The sequence below is a fragment of the Saccostrea cucullata genome, unplaced genomic scaffold (assembly GCF_032062105.1).
Source record: "Saccostrea cucullata isolate Sc308-1 unplaced genomic scaffold, CSIRO_AGI_Scuc_v1 ctg7640, whole genome shotgun sequence".
In the NCBI taxonomy this organism is placed as follows: Eukaryota; Metazoa; Mollusca; class Bivalvia; order Ostreida; family Ostreidae; genus Saccostrea; species Saccostrea cuccullata.
The window spans coordinates 19,864-40,779 of NW_026939843.1; the positions used below are offsets into that span (position 1 = coordinate 19,864).

The window sequence follows — 20,916 nt, forward strand, 5'->3', positions numbered from 1 at the left end:
CTAGATATTCTTATCATATTTGAATTGTAATGCAATAGAATATATATTATTTGATATTCTAGCTCAATAAATAAAATATTCAAAGATTCTGTGTTTTGAAAAAAAAATTAAGAAGACAGAAATCCAACCCAAAATGAATCCTAATGTATTTTCTTTAATCACTGATGAATTCTAACATGGGAAAAAAACATTCAAACACGCTGTGTTGTGTAAAATTGTCTATTTTTTGAACTGTAGACAATGATTAATTTTTGTTCATACAAGAAAATTATTCTAATTTTCGACAGTCTTAGTAATGGAGTGAAAGCATGAAAACGGAAGTCATAAGTCATGTTTAAACTAATAAAAGCTGAAGGGTATTTTGTGATTTTAATCACCTTTCTTTAAGTAATGTATTAAATAAGTCAAGATCAACAAAGTTGTAAAAGAAGCATTTGATAATCTATTATGTTTTATTACAATTAAGCTTTTTCGGTTGGTAGGTAGTACACTGTCACGTGAAAGACACATTAACTTTAACTATATACAATATTGTGACAATTATGGTGATTTATTTATACCCATATTATAAAAAAATATCAATTAATGTGTCTAAAATTCTTAAATTAATTTATAATTAAAAGATTGCAAATAAATCTCACTATTACATATATATATATATTCTTCATGTCTAATTTTTTTTATACTAATATCAAGTTGAATAGTGTTTATATTTCAATCCCTTTCAAAGTTGTAAAAGAAGCAGTAGATAAAACCCTTGTGTTTTTATGTGATGAGTCTATACAGTTTAGCTATTTACCTCGTAGAACACCGTAACGTGACAGCACCATAAAGCAACACATTTCCCTCCGGCGTCATTCTTTTTATCGTATTCAATCTCTTCTAAAACCTCTTGCTTTTTCCGCAATAATTATTACCGGCCGCCAGGAGGCGGTTGATTATTTGATATGAAAGTTTGAAGTCGTCGTGCGTTTCTGCGGAGGTAAAAAAAAATTAAATAAAAATATTTAACATTTTTGCTATAAAATATTGAACAAAGACTGTCTAAATGTTTAACAAAAAGCAAAATTAAATTTTACAAATAATGGGGTATATGTTTCATCCAATCTTGATTGACAAACTCTAACATTACTGAAGTGCGGAAAAAATTAGGACGAGTGTTAGGTATAGGGTCTTAGACAAAGACCTCGTTGTATATATCAACGATTTTATTATCTCTTTTTTATAAAACAGGATTTTTTGTGTTTATTATAAAATGACGTGTATATTCATACATTTCCTATGGAAAATTTCAAAAATATAATGAAATATTCATTTCTTAAAAGCACAGAATCTTACGAGATTTTGGTTCAGGAGACAAGGATAAGGCATGGTTTACAAGGAACCAAGCATTTTCCCGCCACATCTCAACACCAAAAAAAAAATAGACTGAAAGAGAAGAAGAGTAGTGGTGGATCTAGTGGGAGTTGGGGGTGTTAATATCCTCTAAGAGAGAGCGATGAGCCCCAGATATTTATTGCGTTTTTTATCAAAGTAAAAAAAAACCTTCCACCAGATTTCCTTTGTATCAAACTGAGTGTAGATACACAGACGATTATAGACAGTTTGCTTAAACATGTAATATTGTACATGTATTATGCATAAAGAAAATCAGCAATGTCGCATGCAAGTGTTTCATGTCACTGGAATATTTAAACAGATAAATATAAAAAAACGTAATATCAGGTCACGCAATTTTCAGTTTCTACGTTAAATATTTAGTACTTTATTCCATGAAAGGAAACAATTTGGTTTGCAGCCGATTTTTGACGCTTGCTTCAATATGTTTTCTTGTCGTTTGATAAACGAAAACTTTGAGAGCAGAACAATTAGCAATGATTTAGATCGGATTCATCTACCAAACAGGTACATGTACGAAATTAGCGATCTTCTTTCCAATAAGTATTCTTAGAAAATAATAGGGAAAATAAGTTTGTGATTTGTATAATAGACATCTGTAAAGTGTTTTAGTAACTTCTTTTTAACTATCTGTATGAAAATTGTGAATTTGAATGCGGAGTTGAATTTTTCGGTGTAATGAACAATTTAATGCATGATCCTTCCATTTGAATATATTGGGAAATAAACAGAGAAGCAGCGCGATTTCTTTGCATTAATAACCCTGGTGTTACCTAAAAGAGCTTTATTAGTGAAGTATGCATACCAAATATTAGATCTCTATCTGTCATGGTTCAAAAGTTATTGCGAAGGTTAAAAGTTTGCAGACAAACTGACGGAAAAACAATATTCACCTCTAATCTATCGATCCAAGTGCATAAAATTGCGTCGTAAAAACTTTCGTAGCCAGATAGACAAGGAAGCAATAGCATTATATGCCGACTTTGACGTAGATTTCTATTTGTGCTACAATAATTACTGCTAGGTAAACGTTAACGTTCATGAGTAACTGATGATCGTTGTAGAGTCCGAGAAACCACTGGATTAGTCCGAAGTTGATTTTCAAACCACCATAACAATTCTCACACGCTCATTGTTAATGATTGATCTAGAAGACAAAACTTTTTTATTTCAATAGAATACGATTAATACAGATCAAAACTTTCCATATACTTTTTTTTACATCGTTCCACGTTCGGAGTAAAAATATTTTCACTTCACAACTCCCTCATCCCAATTTCAATATCAAAAGTTCATTAACATTGTCGTTCACTTGAATACGAAAATAAAACTTTAGACAGAAAATTCTGATCTATCAAATAATTTGAAGGTAAAAGATTGATCGCCCCATTTTTGCTAGGTAACATTCTTGAACTCTTAAGGAAAGCTGCATCAGTTTTGTAGTACAAAAGAGGTCGGGTTCGAGGTACAATTTAATTCACTGACTTTTAAAAATTCTCTTGTGGTTAAGTGTGAACTTGCCCTGAATCAATACAGAATTCTTAAACCTGTCAAACCCGAGATTCATAGCTCAGACGGTTTGATATATATATATTACCTCTCAGCATTCGAACATGTTATACTCACTTAATGCTCCCTCATACTGACGCACTTCACAACATCGCCGTCGCCGGTAGGATCTCTCGATCACTGAAGTGCAACATTATGTTTTCATATTTTGCGCTTTTTTTATTCGTAAATCTGATAAAAAAAATCCTGTTTTTTAACTATTGGCGTTTTCAATCATTTTCTAGCCGTTTTCTAATTTTTTCAATAAAATCTAAGCTGTTGTCGGATTTTCAAACTTTCTGATGACATTCATAAAAAAATTACTTTAAAATTTCTGTCTGACTTTCTGAAAAATAGAAAGCCTCTCGACAGAAGAGAAACATTTTCCCGATGAGGGAGTTAATGTGATACTAGTAATATTACAGTGTAGATATGCTTAAAAACTGTTTGATTCGGTGTCAAAATATAAAAGTCATATTTTTGTTGAACAAAAAATAACCATTTATTTAACATTAACTTGGCATTAAGTCGTATGTTTTGATTTGTGCCATATCCTGCGTTCAATTAAAATTGAATGGAATTTTGTACAAAATAAACGGTAGGTCAGATTCGATAATACAATTAAATTAATAAACAGGGTTCTCCATGAGCTGTATTACTGTGTTGCTCCCGACACAGTAAAATTTTCCCCGACACAGTAACAATTCAAATTTCATGCATGCCACACAGTAAAAATTTTACCGACACAGTAAAATTTGTGATAATTAGAAAATCTAAACACACAAATTCTCTCTAACTGAAACTTTAATCAAACAATTCTACCATCTTTCAATTCAAAAGTTATAATACTTAATTACTTGGGCTTCACCTTGAGTAATCAATCAATTATCTCCTAGAGCCTCGCCAGACTTTATGCATGACAGAACAAAGACAAATAAATTGTTTTTACAATTCAATGTACCAGTTAATTGGTAGTTGCAATAAAATACATGTGTACATTGTATTATTAATGAAAAATATTTAAATATGTCTTTCCTATAGAGCGAACTATGTAAGCTAACATAATAATAATAATAAAAATAATGCAAACATAATATTGTACCGAAGTCATTTAATTGATGTAAATAAATTGCTGAAAATTTTGAAATTTCAGCATGTTCAAGAAAACTCTTTAAAATATTTTACTGTTCTGAAGTTTCTTTTTTTTTTGTAATGCGGTAACTCTATCACGAAAGCCGATAAATAAACAAGGCAAATCTTCTTTCAAAAATGTTAAGAAGTTCGACTATCGGTCAGAATTTCCTCTGCTTTTCAGAACGTTTTTTCCCCTTTTATCAATACGTAAATATATACGACCATACCATTTATGTAACGAATTAGCGATTTTTAAATAAGTGTGTGCATGTAATCTGTTGTAATTATAATGAATTGTGATTCAGTTGCGAATCTGATCGCTAAAATACCGCGAAATATTAGTGTTTTGCGTAAACTCTGCAACACAGTAAAATCTCAAATGATGGAGAACCCTGAATAAACAACGGTTGTGTTCCAAACATTTCCAAACATTTCTTTTGCAATAATTATTTTTTTTTTCATTTGCATATATCGTAATGGGATTTATACAACTTAGACCTCCCCCCCTTGAAGTACATATTAGGTTTTTGAGATATAAAAGAAGAATTTATTTTCTATTATACAGAAGTTAATATAAGCGTCAGCAAACGCTTGGTATATTATTTTAGCACCAATATACTTCGATACTACAAAGAAAAGAATTTTCGTAAGTATAAAAATTTTGAAATCAACTATAGGCGTTTTTATTCATTTTTTATACATATATACGTAATCAAAACATTGTTTGTTGTGATATAAAGTATGTTCTTTTTTTCTTTGATCACCTAATCTTCAGCAATCTGAAAAAAAAGATATTCTTGTATATACTTCACTGTCCAATGAACAAGCTTAAGTACTTGATGTAAAGATACCCTGTTGCTGCTGTGTTTTTCTCTCTATATCTGGAATAGACACGCCTTTTTTCCTTCTAAAATATTTTGATAAAATATTAATGTCTTTTTCTGTCGTATAAGGCGTAAAAATACAACTCGTTTTGACTGATCTATTACCATCGGCTCTGTTATTAATGTTTAAGCTTATTCCGATAAAATAAATGCCCAAATGTTTCATTTCTAAGTTGATATTTATTTACTAAAAATAAATTTTGATCTTCGTTTAATATGAAGGAAACCTTGACACGGTAGCTCGGCCAATAGATTACTTACTTTGTAAACAGAAGGTCGTCGGTTCCAACCCCGGCTGCGACTGACGTGATAAATGAAATAGGTTGCAACTTGAGCTTGGCCAACGTAATGTCACAGGGTATAATTTGTTGGTAAACAAGATAAAAACAATATATTTTTAAATTTTTTTTTTCATTTTCAATGAAAAGTTTAGGAAACCAGTCATGAATATGGAAGTTTTTATTTCATATTCATCAAAGAAAATGTATGCAGATTGCTAACATTCTCTCAGAAAACAGGACTTTGTATGTTTAAGGCTACTACTTTAATAGGAAAGGGTAGGGCTTTTCCTTGTGCATGTGTGAATATGTGTCAAATCTGAACTGCTTCCTCGTCTCAGTACATGCAAACATTAAAATAAGAAGTTTTAAGGACTGATTTGTTGATTAATTTGCTGAATGATATAGAATATATAGATGTAGATATCGTTGATTGATAAGAATGACTCTGATTGTGTGGACGTTAATTCTCTGTGTTCTGATGTACGGACCTGTGAATGAGGCCTGTCCTAGTGGATGTTACTGTGGTAGGAGTATCCAGTGCGATGGAACATTTGTAGGCTGTTATGATAATGGATTAACTGAAGTACCTACAAACATCCCCACAAATACATGTGTCTTGTAAGTAACTTTCTAAATGTATGTCTTAAATCAGAACAAAACAATAGATGCATTTATGCCTCCTCTTTTCCCAAATGCTATGAAAAAGGACAAAAGATTAATGTATATTGAAGTTGAATTTTATTGAAAATAAAGGTTTTGATCAACAAACGAAAATTGTATTTAATATAAGCATCAAATGTTACCAACAAAAAGGACAGTTGTTCTTTACACCTATAAAATATTTCTTACATACATATATAATAATAACAGAACACAAACTCTATATTAACAAAAAAAAACCAACAAAAAAAAAACAATTATACAACATGTATACACAGTTTTCTTCATACAAAACAAAATCCAGAATTTAACATGTTAATATAGAGAGTATACAATGTAGTTTGAATCTTAAAACAAAAGCAAAGGTCGGTGTCTACGTTTTGAGGAATTGTATTCTTCAAATCGATGCAATAAAATTCATGTAATAGTTAAGCTTTTTATAAAACTTACAGTATGGACTATGAATTAACCCCCTCCCCTTACCGTGAAACAGAACTGCGGTTAATTCATTGCGATCCTACCTGTAACCAGGTGTGACCTGCCATTGACATGCATATACATGCCTACGCTTGAAACTTTTCTTGTATTCACTATGTGGGCTTTTCCATTGGTACATCTGTTCTTTTTATGTTGGCTCTGGCCTGGGTACATCTGTCCTGCTTATGTTGTCTTTGCCTTGGGTACATGTCTCCAGGTTACGTTGTTTTTTACCTGTGTACATTTGCCTGATTATGTTGTCTTGCTCTCAGAGTACAACTGTCCTGATTATGTGGGCCATTAGGTTGTGAATAACTTCCAAATTCAACAGAAAGTGGAATTTGGAAGAATTTTTGAATTGATATATTACCTGCCCTTGCGTAGACATATGACTCGCCTAATCCCCCAGATTCTTTACTGTGACAGACGAACAGACTGACATACAATTGATATTTAATATCCCCTACTTTTCGTAAAAATGGGGACAACAAATGTCTTTGCTGTTCTTGGGAAGAAGACTTATGATGGAAAAAGTCCCCTGCATATTTGAAGGTAATTTGCTTTAAATTGATAAGCAGGAAAAAATTAGAAAAGTTGCAGACAACCAGATGGAAGACAGAAATTTCAAAATGATAATCAGATTTTAGATCGCAGTTCACAGTTCGCAATTCACAATTCTAAAGTGAACTGCATTCTAGAACGCAGTTTGCACTTCAAAATATTAACATAAGTTATGGGGTTTATTGAAAAGCCCTCGTATATAATACTTTACGAATAAACATCTGGCTCGGGGACATCGAAGTCCCCTATCCTGGGGTCTGAAATTTTGAGGGTGGGGTACCAGGGGCCAGATACCACGCCTATGAAAAAATGGTGATGGTGCCATCTCCAGTTTCCGAGATATAGTCCTCTAGTTTTTAGCCCTTCTATATCATACTTTACTGAATAAACATCAGGCTCGGGACATCAAAGTCCCCTATCCTTGGGTCTGAAATTTTGAGGGTGGGGTACTAGTGACCAGATACCACATCTATGAAAATTGGTGATGGTACCGTCTTTAGTTTCCGAGATATGGTCCTCTAGTTTAGCCCTACTATATAATACTTTACCAATAAACATCAGGCTCGGGGACATCGAAGTCTCCATTCTGGGGTCTGAAATTTTGAGGGTTGGGTACTAGGGGCCAGATACCACGTCTATGAAAAAATGGTGATGTTACAATTTCTAGTTTCCGAGATATGGTCCTTTAGTTTTTAGCCTTACTATATTATACTATTCGAATCAACATCGGGCTCGGGGACATCGAAGTCACCTATCCTGGGGTCTGAAATTTTGAGGGTTTGGTACTAGGGGCCAGATACCACGTCTATGAAAATTGGTGATGGTACCGTCTTTAGTTTCCGAGATATGGTCTTCTAGTTTTAAGCCCTACTATATAATACTACACAAATAAAAATCGGGCTCGGGGACATCAAAGTCCCCTATCCTTGGGTCAGTAATTTTGAGGGTTGGGTACTAGGGACCAGATACCACGTCTATGAAAAAGTGGTGATGGTACCATCTCCAGTTTCCGAGATATGGTCCTATAGTTTATAGTCTTTCTATATAATACTTTACCAATAAACATCTGGCTCGGGGACATCGAATAGAAAGGTTTTAACAACTGAGGAAAAAAATTGATATTGTTCTTTCACATATAGGTAATCTGAAGACTAGTGCTTATCTAATAATCCGTGTACTGACGCCAAATATTACAACTGACTACATGTAACGTACACCGATGAATGTTTCTACATTTATTTATTATAATTATCATTTAGAATCATTATTTATTTTATAAGAAGGATAATAAAGATATATAAAGGATTTTTATATTGTGTGATTTGATTTATCCAACGAGTTGAAATGGTAAATAGTGTATATTGCCGAGCGAATATACAGCATTTTAACTCGTTGGATAAATCAAATCACACAATTATAAAAGCCAATATCAAATCATACAATTATAGATGTTTCCCTGTGATATTACATGTATGATTTCTAATTCGAATTGATGACGTATAACTTGATGACGTATCACTGTTGATGTTGACATGCCTCGAAAGAAATTAGATCTTGTTAAAAATTTAGAAATTTTGCTATCTGTTTTATTGAAAACATTATGTGATAATTACTGGAGCTTTATATCAAACGAACTTCTGACTGAAAGTTTAAGGATCATGGGATCGTGAAAATTAACTCTTTGTATGGTGGCAGTACAAAACGTGCTAGGCAAGGCTACTTGTAAATTCATTGTTGAACCATGGTAAGTTACACCTGCATTACTAGGTAGGCCTACGTAGTCTAATGTAAGAAAGCATTGTTGGAGATGTTAAAGGAATCTTATAACAACAACTTAACTGCTAGGCTTTACTTTCTCCAAAAACGGTTTAAAGGAAGGGTGGGGGATAAGATCCGTCTTGAAGTAGCCAATACAGGTACCTTGATAAACGAAAACACTCCTTTTAGATATACGAGTGTTTCGTATGAGATAGATTTTTATATCCACCACTTTTCCACTAATAATAATGATAAATCTTATGAAATAAAAAGGCTATCTGTAGCTTGTACGTTCTTGTTGTTTGAACCACTAGAGAAGGCATGAGAACTTGAGTGGAGTGAACATGTCATTAATTGACCAGATAAATGACGAAAGTGAACAAAAGCACATAAATATACAATAACATTCAATGATGTTAATAAAAGCTGGGATAAGGGCAACTAATGTATAGTTCCAACTCAGATATGATTTATTGGGATTTAGTGCTTATCAGAGCTATTTTTATATAATGATTTATTTAAGTACGATTCAATTATAATTTTATAAATAAGCAATCAAATACAAGGAGTGTACATTTCACAGAGTTGGTAAATATTATTTCAGATCCCTAGGTGTCAACCAGATAACCACCATTCCAGACAATGCCTTTAATGGATTGCCAAATTTACAGACACTGTAAGTTTTTGATCAATTCTTTCATGTGTAAAATTAAAGAAAATGTTATTTGTTAGCAAATTCACAAATTTGATGTGGCAGGCAATTTGCTTACATTTTAAAAAAAGAGTGAAGAAATTCAAAGATTGGGTAAAGGACAATACATGTTGTCTCTGTATGTTGACGCATATACTGAACATAAACAAGACCAGTAGGTATTGAGTTGGTTATTTGACTCTCTAGAATGAATGATGAAGTGCCCTGAATGTCTACTGCCAAGGATGAAAAAAAAATATTTCCTACTTAATGTTTCTTTAGACTTAAATAATACATCAGGCACAATGGTTTTTGGGTCTTTTAATATTTGAGGACTGACAGGTAAAGTGCTGTAATAAGTCGTTCAGTTCAAACTCAAACAAACAAAGATAATAGTGTTTTTCTTATCTGCTCAACTTGTTTTTTAACTTAATGCTTGGATTTAGTACATGTTCTTATGAAACAAGTGTAAACCTATGGGGTTTAGAACATGTTTTATTTGAACATTTTTAACTTGGAATATATTCATATTCAACATTTAAACTTTATGAAAAACGTAATGAAACTTTAACTTTTTAATCGTCAACTTTCCTAACTTATGCAGGAACATACCCTCATCACCTGCATTCATGTCTTAGATCTCTCAGTTGATTCAATACTCCAGAGCGTGCTCTACGTATGAACAATTTCTATGACGAGATAAGTTATTGACAAACAAGTAAATGAAACAAGAATATCAGCAGTCTCGTTTCAAGTCATAATTTTGTAAGGCCTATGGTCAATACTATGATCTTGTCAACAAATACAAATTATCATTAAGTCAAATGCTGGCTGACTTTTTTCATGCCAATTGTTAGGCCATTATTCACACACTGAATTGTTCATATATTTTTCCGTCATTTTCCGATAATGACAAGGAGCACTATATTAGCAGTAAAATTGGACACTTTAATAAGTTAAAAATTCGAATAATGCAAAGACCGTGACTGAGCCTATAAATTATATTAATGTAGGTATACGTTGATTGGAGGGTTGTGCCATGTTGGGTTCAAATATCAGCGGACAGTACTACGTTTCGGTGTAGGTAGCAAAAAAATAGCTAGTAAGACAGCCATACAAGAACTTTTTTACCCGGGACATCGAATATCCTCTGAGTTAAATCATAACCCCTGCTTGACGGATTATATCTTTGGACTATATTTTCAAAATTTTGAATGTCCTCTGTCACATATCTTATAATACTTATCTTTTACTATATTAGCTCTAATAGTACACAAAAATTTGAAAGAAATTATTTTGACCAAATTGTTTAGGTTTTTAAGGTCCTAGAAATACATTTCGACGAAATCCATTCAATTCTATTAGAGTATGGATTAATCATATGATCATTTGATTATATGCTTATAATTTCCTACCAAGAGTCTAATTTATACAAAGTCCGGAAACTACTATGGAAATAAACTAATAAACTGACTGTTTGTATAATATATATTTGTATGAATTTATTTTCAAAAATATGAAAATCCCTTCATTCCAGCAAGATAACAGCATTCCAAGCAATGCCTTGTTTCAAGGCGAAATGTGATACATGTATCAACGCCACATGTAAAATAAAAATCTGGGATTATTGCATTTTGATTTATAACATTTTAATTTGAAAACAACGCAGAATATAATACCGCAATATGTCACAACATACTTGAAGAATTATTTCATTTTGCGTTCTAACATCATGTTTTTACTCAAAGCAAAATGTTATAACACATAATATAATAGCACAATGTTTGGATTTTTACGTTTTGCGTTGATACATTTTGCGTCGAGATTAAACAAACGGTAAAAATGCAAGAATTCAGAAGTCACATCCTGGGCGGTCAGATTGAGAATAAAAAGAAGGTACGTTAGGCACCAAAATCCGCCTAGTCCCAAAATCTGGTGATAATATTTAAAAAGTTTGTCTAGAATACCCCTGTTCTAAACAAATTTATTTTTTGAAAATATCTCAAACCCTTTTCCCTACACAACTCACTAAAAATGCAATGTTTTCTTAAGAAAATAACACTGATGACGTCATGACGTTCACATGTACATTGCACACGGTGTTGGTGTCATTTCGGTAACGTCAAAATGACGTTATTTTACGTGAAGTTCTAAAAAATTAATCTGACGTTACTTCTGTGTTTACATTTTTTATGAAGGAAAAAATAATCCAGTAATGCCGCCAATTATATAATGCAGTTCATTGAAAATACATGCATGGTAGGAATAATAAAACTTGTTCGACATCGCATTTTAAATTTACATGCTTTTTATTTTATTGATATAAATTCAAAACAATTCCATATCATATCAGTAGGCGCTAGAACCACTCCTTTGTTTTCAGTAAATTGTATGATTGTAGATATGTTGCTGATTATACATTGAAATTTTTTTTCCGTTTAAAGTCCCTATTCCCGATTAAATTAAATTTTGAGATACCAGTATACCATACAATCATGCTTACCTTTTACTTATTAGGTATATACATGTACGAGAATATACGAGAATATACATACACAATTATATGTATGCACGCTTGAAAGCGCAAGATGTGCTTTTACTGCGTACAAAATCTGGACTGCAACATTATTATCACAGTTTTTATGCCAGCATTTTCCTTGAAAGTTTTTCCCATTAAAGATTTTGATTTAGCCAAGACATTATCTATGCATTACTTTGTTTTGGTTTTATTACTACAGAATAGTATATAATCATTATTGATATGAAGCATAAGGTTAAATATTTTTTAAAAAAAATAAAGAACCGACAAATATATTTATGTTACGTCTCTGAAAGAGAAAATATTCCCAACAACGACAGCTATGTCACCCACTGTCCTTTTGACCATCACGCATACTCTGTATTAAGTATTTGTAGTAGTCGGGTCGGTTATTATGCTTCTATAATAATGTACATTGCACATGTATCATCGTAACGTGAAGCGGTCACCCATCCAAGAGTTAAACAGGCTCGCCATTGCTGGAAACCTGTCTCACTAGCGAGGCAATATAAGTTACATATATACTGTCCGCTACACCCCCCCCCCCCTCCCCCGCTTACGGAAGCTTGGACCCTAAGCTTACCATGAGTTCTCTTTGAGTGACTGGACCTCTTAAAGTCGTCCGCGAATACAAAGTCCGTTCCTGGACACTAAGTCCTATAACCTTAGAGCTTCTTGATGCTAGCTCTAAGACTTCCTGAAGCAAAGTCGCCAAACAGCAAAGTCACAACCCTGCCATAAATTCTGTGAATTTCCGCGATTTTTAAATAGCTACAGTAAGCACTTCATAGGCGTCGGAACCTGGAGGGGGGTTGGTTGGTTGGTTGGGGTGGGGGTGGGGTTGGCTTAGCCCCCCACCCCACTTTTTTCCCAAATATATACTTAGTATAGACATTGAACATTGCTTCGTAGGTTTAGCTCCCCCCCCCCACTTTCTACAGACACGTCGCAGTATAGGTTAAAAATGGATGAAAGTGGTGGTGTCTGGAAACAAAAATTTGGTACTGAAGTTCGAACCCCCCTCCCCACACGAAATAGGGATTTCGTGTTTGGGAAATGGATATTCCCCCCTTTTTTTGCTTGTCAGGTTTTTTTGAAGGTATTAATTTTTTTTTTACACTTAGCCCCCCCCCCCCTTTCTATTAATTTGCTTCCGACGCCAATGCACTTATCATCAAACGGTTGCCAAAATATACTTGCATTTATATGCATTTCCCTCCTTACATATGTACAAATGCATACACATACGAGACATAATATACGATGAATTTATTTTTAGAAAGTTCAATAATTTGAAGAATGTCAATGTGTCTTACCGATCAATTAAACCGATGTAAAAGAGATTGCTGCAATTTAAACAAAATAATAAACATCTCAAAAATGTGAAAATGACTTAAGACAGTGGTGATCAAGGAGAAACAGATTTTACTTAGCTCTCGAAATTAAGAGGTACACAACTGTACATGGTAAAATACCGTAAGTCGCGGAAAATAAAAAAATATAATCGCGGAAAAGCAGTAAAACTTGTTTTGGAAACGCCAGATGTTTTTTCGCGGAAAAGTTGTGTCGAATCGCGGAAAAGAGAAACTGTGAAAAGACAATTTTATTTCCCTGTAATTTTGACAGGCATAAAAATCAAAACTATGTACAGTGTTTGGGAAGGGTGTAGGTACCCCCAGTCAAGGTCAGATTATACTTCATTACTTCATATCAAGAGGAGGATAGAATATTTATTTGCAATAATGGCTATATGCCCGTTTGTTTTGTTTTTTGAAAAACCTGCTAAACCCTTTCGAGAAGGAAATGCTCGTCCCTGTAAGAAGCTGTAAATCGATAATATTTTTCATAATTTTAACGATTATAAAACACGTTTTATTACTGACAATGCAGTGTGATGAAAAAAAGTTTGAAACAATCGCACTCTGAAGTTTTTTTTCTTTTCTAGCAATAAAATTAATTCAGTCTATCGTGAAAATGGCAATCTGAAGTCGGCTTTTCGCACATTTAGTCTAACAATCTTTTCTCATCCAATATTGTTCTTGAAAATATTTATAGAAGACACCACCCTTTTATGTATTTTCTTTTAATATGGTCAATTGAAATTCAATTGTATTTACTTATTTACCGCTGTCTGTGTTCAAGTCGACGAAAGAAAATTCCGAATCCGATTTTACACAACTTTTTAGAACAATGACGCTAAAATGCAACTGCTAAGTAAAATAAGGTAAGCAAGTCGTGATAAGACAAAATGCAAGTGCAAGCCAGAAAATGAATATTTATTCATCCAGTTTATTCACAGGCACTTATATATATCATTTATATATAACTCATTTAAATAACCCCCTACAACTTTGTTGCAATTTGTGGGGAAAAAAACAACAATACGGAGTCAGTTAAAGTATTGTTTGTAGAAAGAAAAACAAGGTGCATACAAATTGTCACGGGAAGGGACGGGGGGAGAGGAGGGGGATAGGTTAAGATTTTTTTTTCGGCAAGAACATGTTTATTAATCAGTCCAAAAACTACGTTTCTGAATGTTACGTGTGGAATTATTTGAGATTATCATACAGTCAGGTAAATTGTACAAAGAAAAATATATAAATAAAGTTTAAAAAAAACCGTTCTCTCAAACCACTTATATGATCTTTATACAATCGGGTGTACGAGATATTGATATTTACAGCGACAATGACTATTTTTGTTGGACAACTTACCTTGAAAAAATAAATCTATCATATTTTCTTTTTCTGGATTTCAGAAAGTGTTTCAGAAGGAACATGCAATAATTTATTTGTTAACAATTTTACAAACAATATTTTTTATTTCAAATAAGTAGATCGATTGACTTTACTTGAACGTATTGAACATATTGATGATGAAAACAATTAACTTTTCTCGTCCACACAATCTCAGGATCTCTTCACAATTATAAATTGTCATATATCTTTCAAATTACTTTACCTAGGGAATTTTGAAGTTCTAAATAAATATTATCAACAGCAACTTAAAAAATGAAAAAAAAACGTACATTGTTTTACACGATCTATTGTGATGTCATCTATGAGTTTATTGCGTAATATTCATATTTGTATAATATTCATAATCATTTCCAGGCGAGAAACAAACAATTATATCAGTTGCAAAACAAACATAAAAAGTGCTAAAAATCTTGATTATTTGCTCATTTTCTTATCTGCGTACTTTTACAATCATTCTCTTTTTTATATTTTTTTGTTTTTGGGGCCAGATGAACAATTTTACTTAGCATTGCTGATCGTTATCGTTATCCCTATCGGTAATTTTCACCTGAAGGGTGGCTAAAGTATATTGTCTACCTAATTTATTGTTCAGCCTATGTTCTTAATGATTATGATTGGACTTGATTACTCATTTTGTAAACTATTTTAAGGATATTGGCAAGTCACGGTTATCCGGAGAAAAAAGGTTTATATCATGGGTTTATTCACTTATAAAACTGTGATTGAGAGTGATCTCCCGTGTAGAATTCTCAATGAAATGAAAAGCAACAAAGCGTACATTTCACAGAGGTAAACAAAAGCACATGTGCTTCCTTCAACGGGTAGAATCATCTCTACAGCAAGAAAGAAAAACGGTGATCGTTTTGTTGTACATTGTGTTCAGGAACAGACAATAAACAGTGGTCAACAGACCGTTATTTACCATATACCCATGCTGGGAAGGACCAATCGGCAATCCTCGGCTGACTCCGCTAGGCTCCATTCAAACCTCGGATGTGATAGGTGGAGGAATACGCATCAGATCGCTACATTTCTCCGCCGGAAACTGCCTTGTCACTCATTTAATATTTCGCTCTGCCTAAAGTTCTTAGAAAAGGTTTCTTGATTTGTGTAATTCCTCGTGCTAATTACAACCAAATGTAAGTATTCTTTGAAAGCAAGAACACAGTGTTGGGCGTGCATCAAAGTAACTCGGATTTCAAAAGTATAATATTTGAATGAAATTCAAATAAGATAACATGACTGAATCAGCAAGATGGAAGATCACCGTTGACGTCCGAGGTTATGTGCGAGGTACGAGTCATCCGAGGAACTCCGATTGGGGAAGGACAATCACAAGGTATGACAAATGCCGAGAACCTGTAACTGAATGAGGTCGTGCGAAGGAGGCACCATTTACATGTCGTAACTGTAAACAAATAAAAAACAAATCTATGCCAATATTTTTAAGACAATTTGTTTCCAATATAGTAAATTACTTAACATAAACAGTCAAACAGTCTTTACCATTATGAATACGAATTAGATTCTAAGGGAAGTAACTCTAAAATTATAAACAGTGTTGGTAGATCTGTGTCATGTTTCTAAATTTGTGTTTTCAGTCATGATATCTAGATATGATTGGAAATGAGGATAAAATAATGTTTATAATATAAAAACTTTCTGAAATGACTGGATTTTGGAAAATTTTTATGGTAAAAAATTAAGTAGATCCTTTTTATCAACATTTTACATAGGAAATGCATTGAGAATTGTAAAAACATTGATTTGACAAAATCTTATAAGGAAGGGTGGCTTGATGGGTTAAATGTGCCAGAATATAACATGTTTAGTATCTTTACACCTGTTCAAGAGTTCTTGAAAAAATCTATACAAAAGCCAGAAACCTTGCCAATGTCCTTAAAAGCAATTACGATGCCTTTAATTTAAAAATAAGTTCACATTAGATTTCTCAACTTGAGATCCGGAATAACGTATAAACTCAATTATAACATTGGCCGCAGCAAACGCGATTCACTAGGGGTTGTTAAATTGCAACATTGTTGCGTCATAAAAAATATATATAAGTTTCATGAATCGCGTTCATTGCGGCCAAAGTGAATTTTGCGATCAAAGATATAAAAAATGCCATTTTTGGAGAATATATTGATACATGGTATGGTTTTGAAATTTACGTAGCGTTTGTGTGACGTTTTGGCGCCATTTTACATCCGTGATCAGATAGACCTGATCGTGCAAAAATATATCAACACTTTATTTCTGAAGATATCATTGTTTATTTTTGAGGAATTTACTAGGCCGATAGTGGTAACAACCGTATTTTGTTCTTTTCATCTGAGTAGTGGATGAAGAAAAGAAACAGAAAGAAAATTTAACAAAAATAGAACTAAACATTTGCTGTTTTTATTAACATTAGAAAAAAACAGAATGTACATATATACACGCGATGATAGGCTTATTTCTATTTTTCTTGAAAAGGATTATTCTTGGGAAAAGATACTGATAAATCCCGTAAAACAAATTCCCATTTCAAAAAATGTTCAAACTCTGAGATGGGGTCAATATTCAACAAGGTCAACTTTCAACTTGTTGAGGTCATCCGAGATAAGAAAACAAGTAATCAAGCTGTTGAAAAATGACCCCGGGTATAAATTCAACGAATTATGATCTCAATTTTCAACGGAAAAAATCACCCCTATTTCAATATTCAACGTTGAAAAATGAACCCAGGGTCAGTTTTCAGCTGGGGTCAATATTCAACGTTACACCGGTCTGTACTGAGATTAGAAGGACAAAGCAAATAGTTAAATGGTCTGAGCCTAAAATGAAAAGCGACTCAGGTGCATCAGTTCGTAGTAATATTTTTATTCAACGTAATTTTTTTCTTTATACAGAATAAACTATAAAACATAGGGTTTATCCTCAAATAATTTATATATGTTTCCCCAAGCAATATCATGACCATGCGACGCAACCGCAATGCAAGTCCTTTTTCTTCCGTTTGCCTAGAGAAAGAGAAAAAAGAAATCCCCTGATATGAGTATTACAGGGTCACAAATTTGGTACGTTCTCCTTTTAAATATTTTATTTGTTAAAAAAGAAAAAAAAATTCTAGAAATTTTAAAAACACGCTCACAACACTCTTACAGAAGAGCAGACATTAGCAAACACGAAACATAAAATATTAGTATTAGTAGTTAAAAATTCTACCAAATTCCTCAAATTTGAGGGATTAACCATAGGTTCCTTTTCATTGTTCCTTTGATAACAAACACAAATTGTCCATTCGCAGTCCCCGAAACCTTCCATTTCCAACCTGAACGGTGAATGAACGATGAACAAACAGTAAACAAACACAGAGCGAACAATGAACAATTGATGATGAATGCAACTTGGTGAGCGGTGAACGTTGAGCGAACAAAGAACGCGAACGGAGCGCAAACGCGAGCGCAAAGTGAAAGGTGAAAATTGGGTGAAAGGAGGATGAACTATTTTTAGGAATGCCTCCAATCTTTTCCTTGCATTCAAACTATTTGATTGTATTCTAATGTCAGGTGCTAAAATATAAATAAACAATAAATAGACACATAAATAAAAACTCGTTTAGCACGAACACAGATATTGCGAATTTACGGATATAGCAAAGTCAACTTTGATCCCCAGCAATATAAATTTAATGAATTTCTTGTACGATTTTAAGGAATAACGGATATAGCGAAGTAACTTCTTTGGTCCCAGTGACTTCATTATAGCCGAGTTTATTTTGCACTTACATATGATGTTTAAAATCAACATTTTAACAACACACTGTTTATGCTGTAAAAATGTGCAATTGTTTTAAAACTCATATAGTATAACAGATAAAATTAATCCACACATAAAATAAATGTGCATATTCTTTTAACTAATAAAACAAAGTGGATTTTAGAAGGAAAAATTAGTTCTTATAGAATGAATATACTACCATGGCTGTAACAACCATAAAAATATTTCCGTGCTAAGGCTATTTCGTGCAAAATAATGAAAAAAATAAAACATTTACAAAGGTCTGTTGACGTATTTTGAAAATTTAATACAATAATATATTAGAACAAGTTCTAACATGTTCTCGTGCATCATTTAAAAAATATGTGTTAGAAACAAAATTTTTGTATATGCTGCAGTTGGCAAATTAAAAAACTTGGATTATTATTTATTTATTAACGATTTGTCATCTTTTATAGACTTTGCTTGAGGTATATGTACATTGTCTTTTTCTAAATTGAAAATTTTTTATGTGCTTACAACACATTTATTTACAAGGGACATTTACTTATTAACGTAATAGCGAAATTATAAAAAAAATATAAATGTCGTAGATAAGTTTGCGATGAAATAACGAAAATTAGTTATTAAATAAAAAAAAGTATAAATTCTTACCGTTAAAAAGATAGGTTTTTAACTTCAGAGTTCCGAATGACAGTGGCAATAAAGACCGCAAGATGAACGCAAAGTAAACGGAACGAAGAACAAACGCTGAACGTTTTGTGAACGGTGAACTCGAGCGCACGGTCAACGGTGAACGAAAAACAGTGAAGGGAGAGCGAACGGTGAACGGACAGTGAAAAAACTGTGAACGCACGCGGGAAAAACGGTGAACGAGCGGTGAGCGAACGGAAAAATGGAAAAGTAGAACCTCTTAGGGACTATAGAAATTGAACAATATTTATGAAATTCGAATTTTCATCAATTTCGACTTTTCATCAAACTTTGATATGAGAATTTACATTGTCCTTTATTTTTTACTTGAATGCACTGTTCGGATTTTCACAACTGTTCGTTGTCATGATAGAAAACCTAACTGCTAAATTACCCCGGGTACCGAGAAATAATAACACTGTGTGATTATAGAAAAACATATTTTGAAGCCCTTAATCGGTGCATGGTGAAGTCTTTATATGAGTTGAAAACTTTTAAACGGGACGAAAAGCAACATACGAGGGCTGTTCGAAAATTATTGAGACATTGTGTATATTTGTTTTCAAATGAACGTCTTTCGGTAAAAATTTGCGTATACATTTGACATACACTAAGAAATAATAAAAGCAAAAAATATTTTACAGTAGGGAAATCTGCTAAAAACGACAAAATGGATTTTTACGTCAAGGGCTGAGCAGCCAGCATACCTACAATTTTGTGTTGCGCAATGTAGAATTCTTTTCCAGACTGAACGACCTGCTAAAACAATGGCAACGAGAAAAAATGATGTATTATAGTTTTTTTTATTTCATTGGTATACATTTTTTTTTTACAATTTATTTTATCAGAGTAAAATTAAAAGCCCTGGACGACCATGAGTTTTTAGGTACGGTATTAAACCCTAGTTGCATAAATCGGCACTGCATGATTCTAAGTCATCCTTTCCCACAAATGAAAATTTCTCATTGGGGTACCAACAGCATACATTTTTAAAGAATAGTTTAAGAAAAGATACTGTTTGATTTCTGTAATTTTATATGTAATAACAAAGAAAGCAGAGTATCAAAGGCTTCCTGGTCGTTTCACACGTGAAACCATCTACTGCTGACCTGACGTTAAATGACATAGCAATGCTGCTCCGGGTCGATAGGTATATGTATGTTTATTATTTCACCGAAAATTCTCTTATTTTTATAGGAATGAGAAATTTTGCATAAGTATTTTATTCATTCTATATAAAATGTCAATGAATTTGTATGAAATTATCACCGTCCTTTACGGAGTAAATGTAATTGTCTCAATGATTTCCGAACAGCCCTTGTATATACATCATTCATTAATTTGCATTGACATAAAAAGTTTACCAACACATGGAGACGAACTCTTTGTAACTTTTCTGTCACCTGTTTATATTAAACACTTTCATTTTGAATATTTCATATGTAATGTTTTAACACTATTTTTGTTTTAACAATAGGTACATCTATGGAAATCAAATAACTGTATTAGACAAAAGATTTTTCAAAGATCTTCCAAAATTAGAAGTATTGTAAGTAAACAGTCTATTATTTACAATTAAACAATAATAATATTGGTAGTGTAGGAAACCATATTTAAATGTCCCTGTAATCGATGATTGGTGATGCATAGATTTTTTTCTGGTCTTCTCTCTGTATGTTTTTCTGTTTAGATGTTAGCAAAAATACCTCATCCATAAATTTTAAATGGTTGTAGCAAGGGCTGTAAATATAGATAAGATGTTTTGCTA

The 20,916-nt window shown here is 32.8% G+C and overlaps 1 long non-coding RNA gene across 1 annotated transcript; it reads left to right on the forward strand.

Moving 5' to 3' along the window:
- Positions 1-5,818: 5,818 nt before the first annotated feature.
- On the forward strand, positions 5,819-20,697 carry LOC134254114 (uncharacterized). Its single transcript, XR_009989258.1, has 3 exons — positions 5,819-5,863; positions 9,306-9,377; positions 20,626-20,697. It is a non-coding gene; the product is annotated as an uncharacterized LOC134254114 (long non-coding RNA).
- Positions 20,698-20,916: the final 219 nt, after the last annotated feature.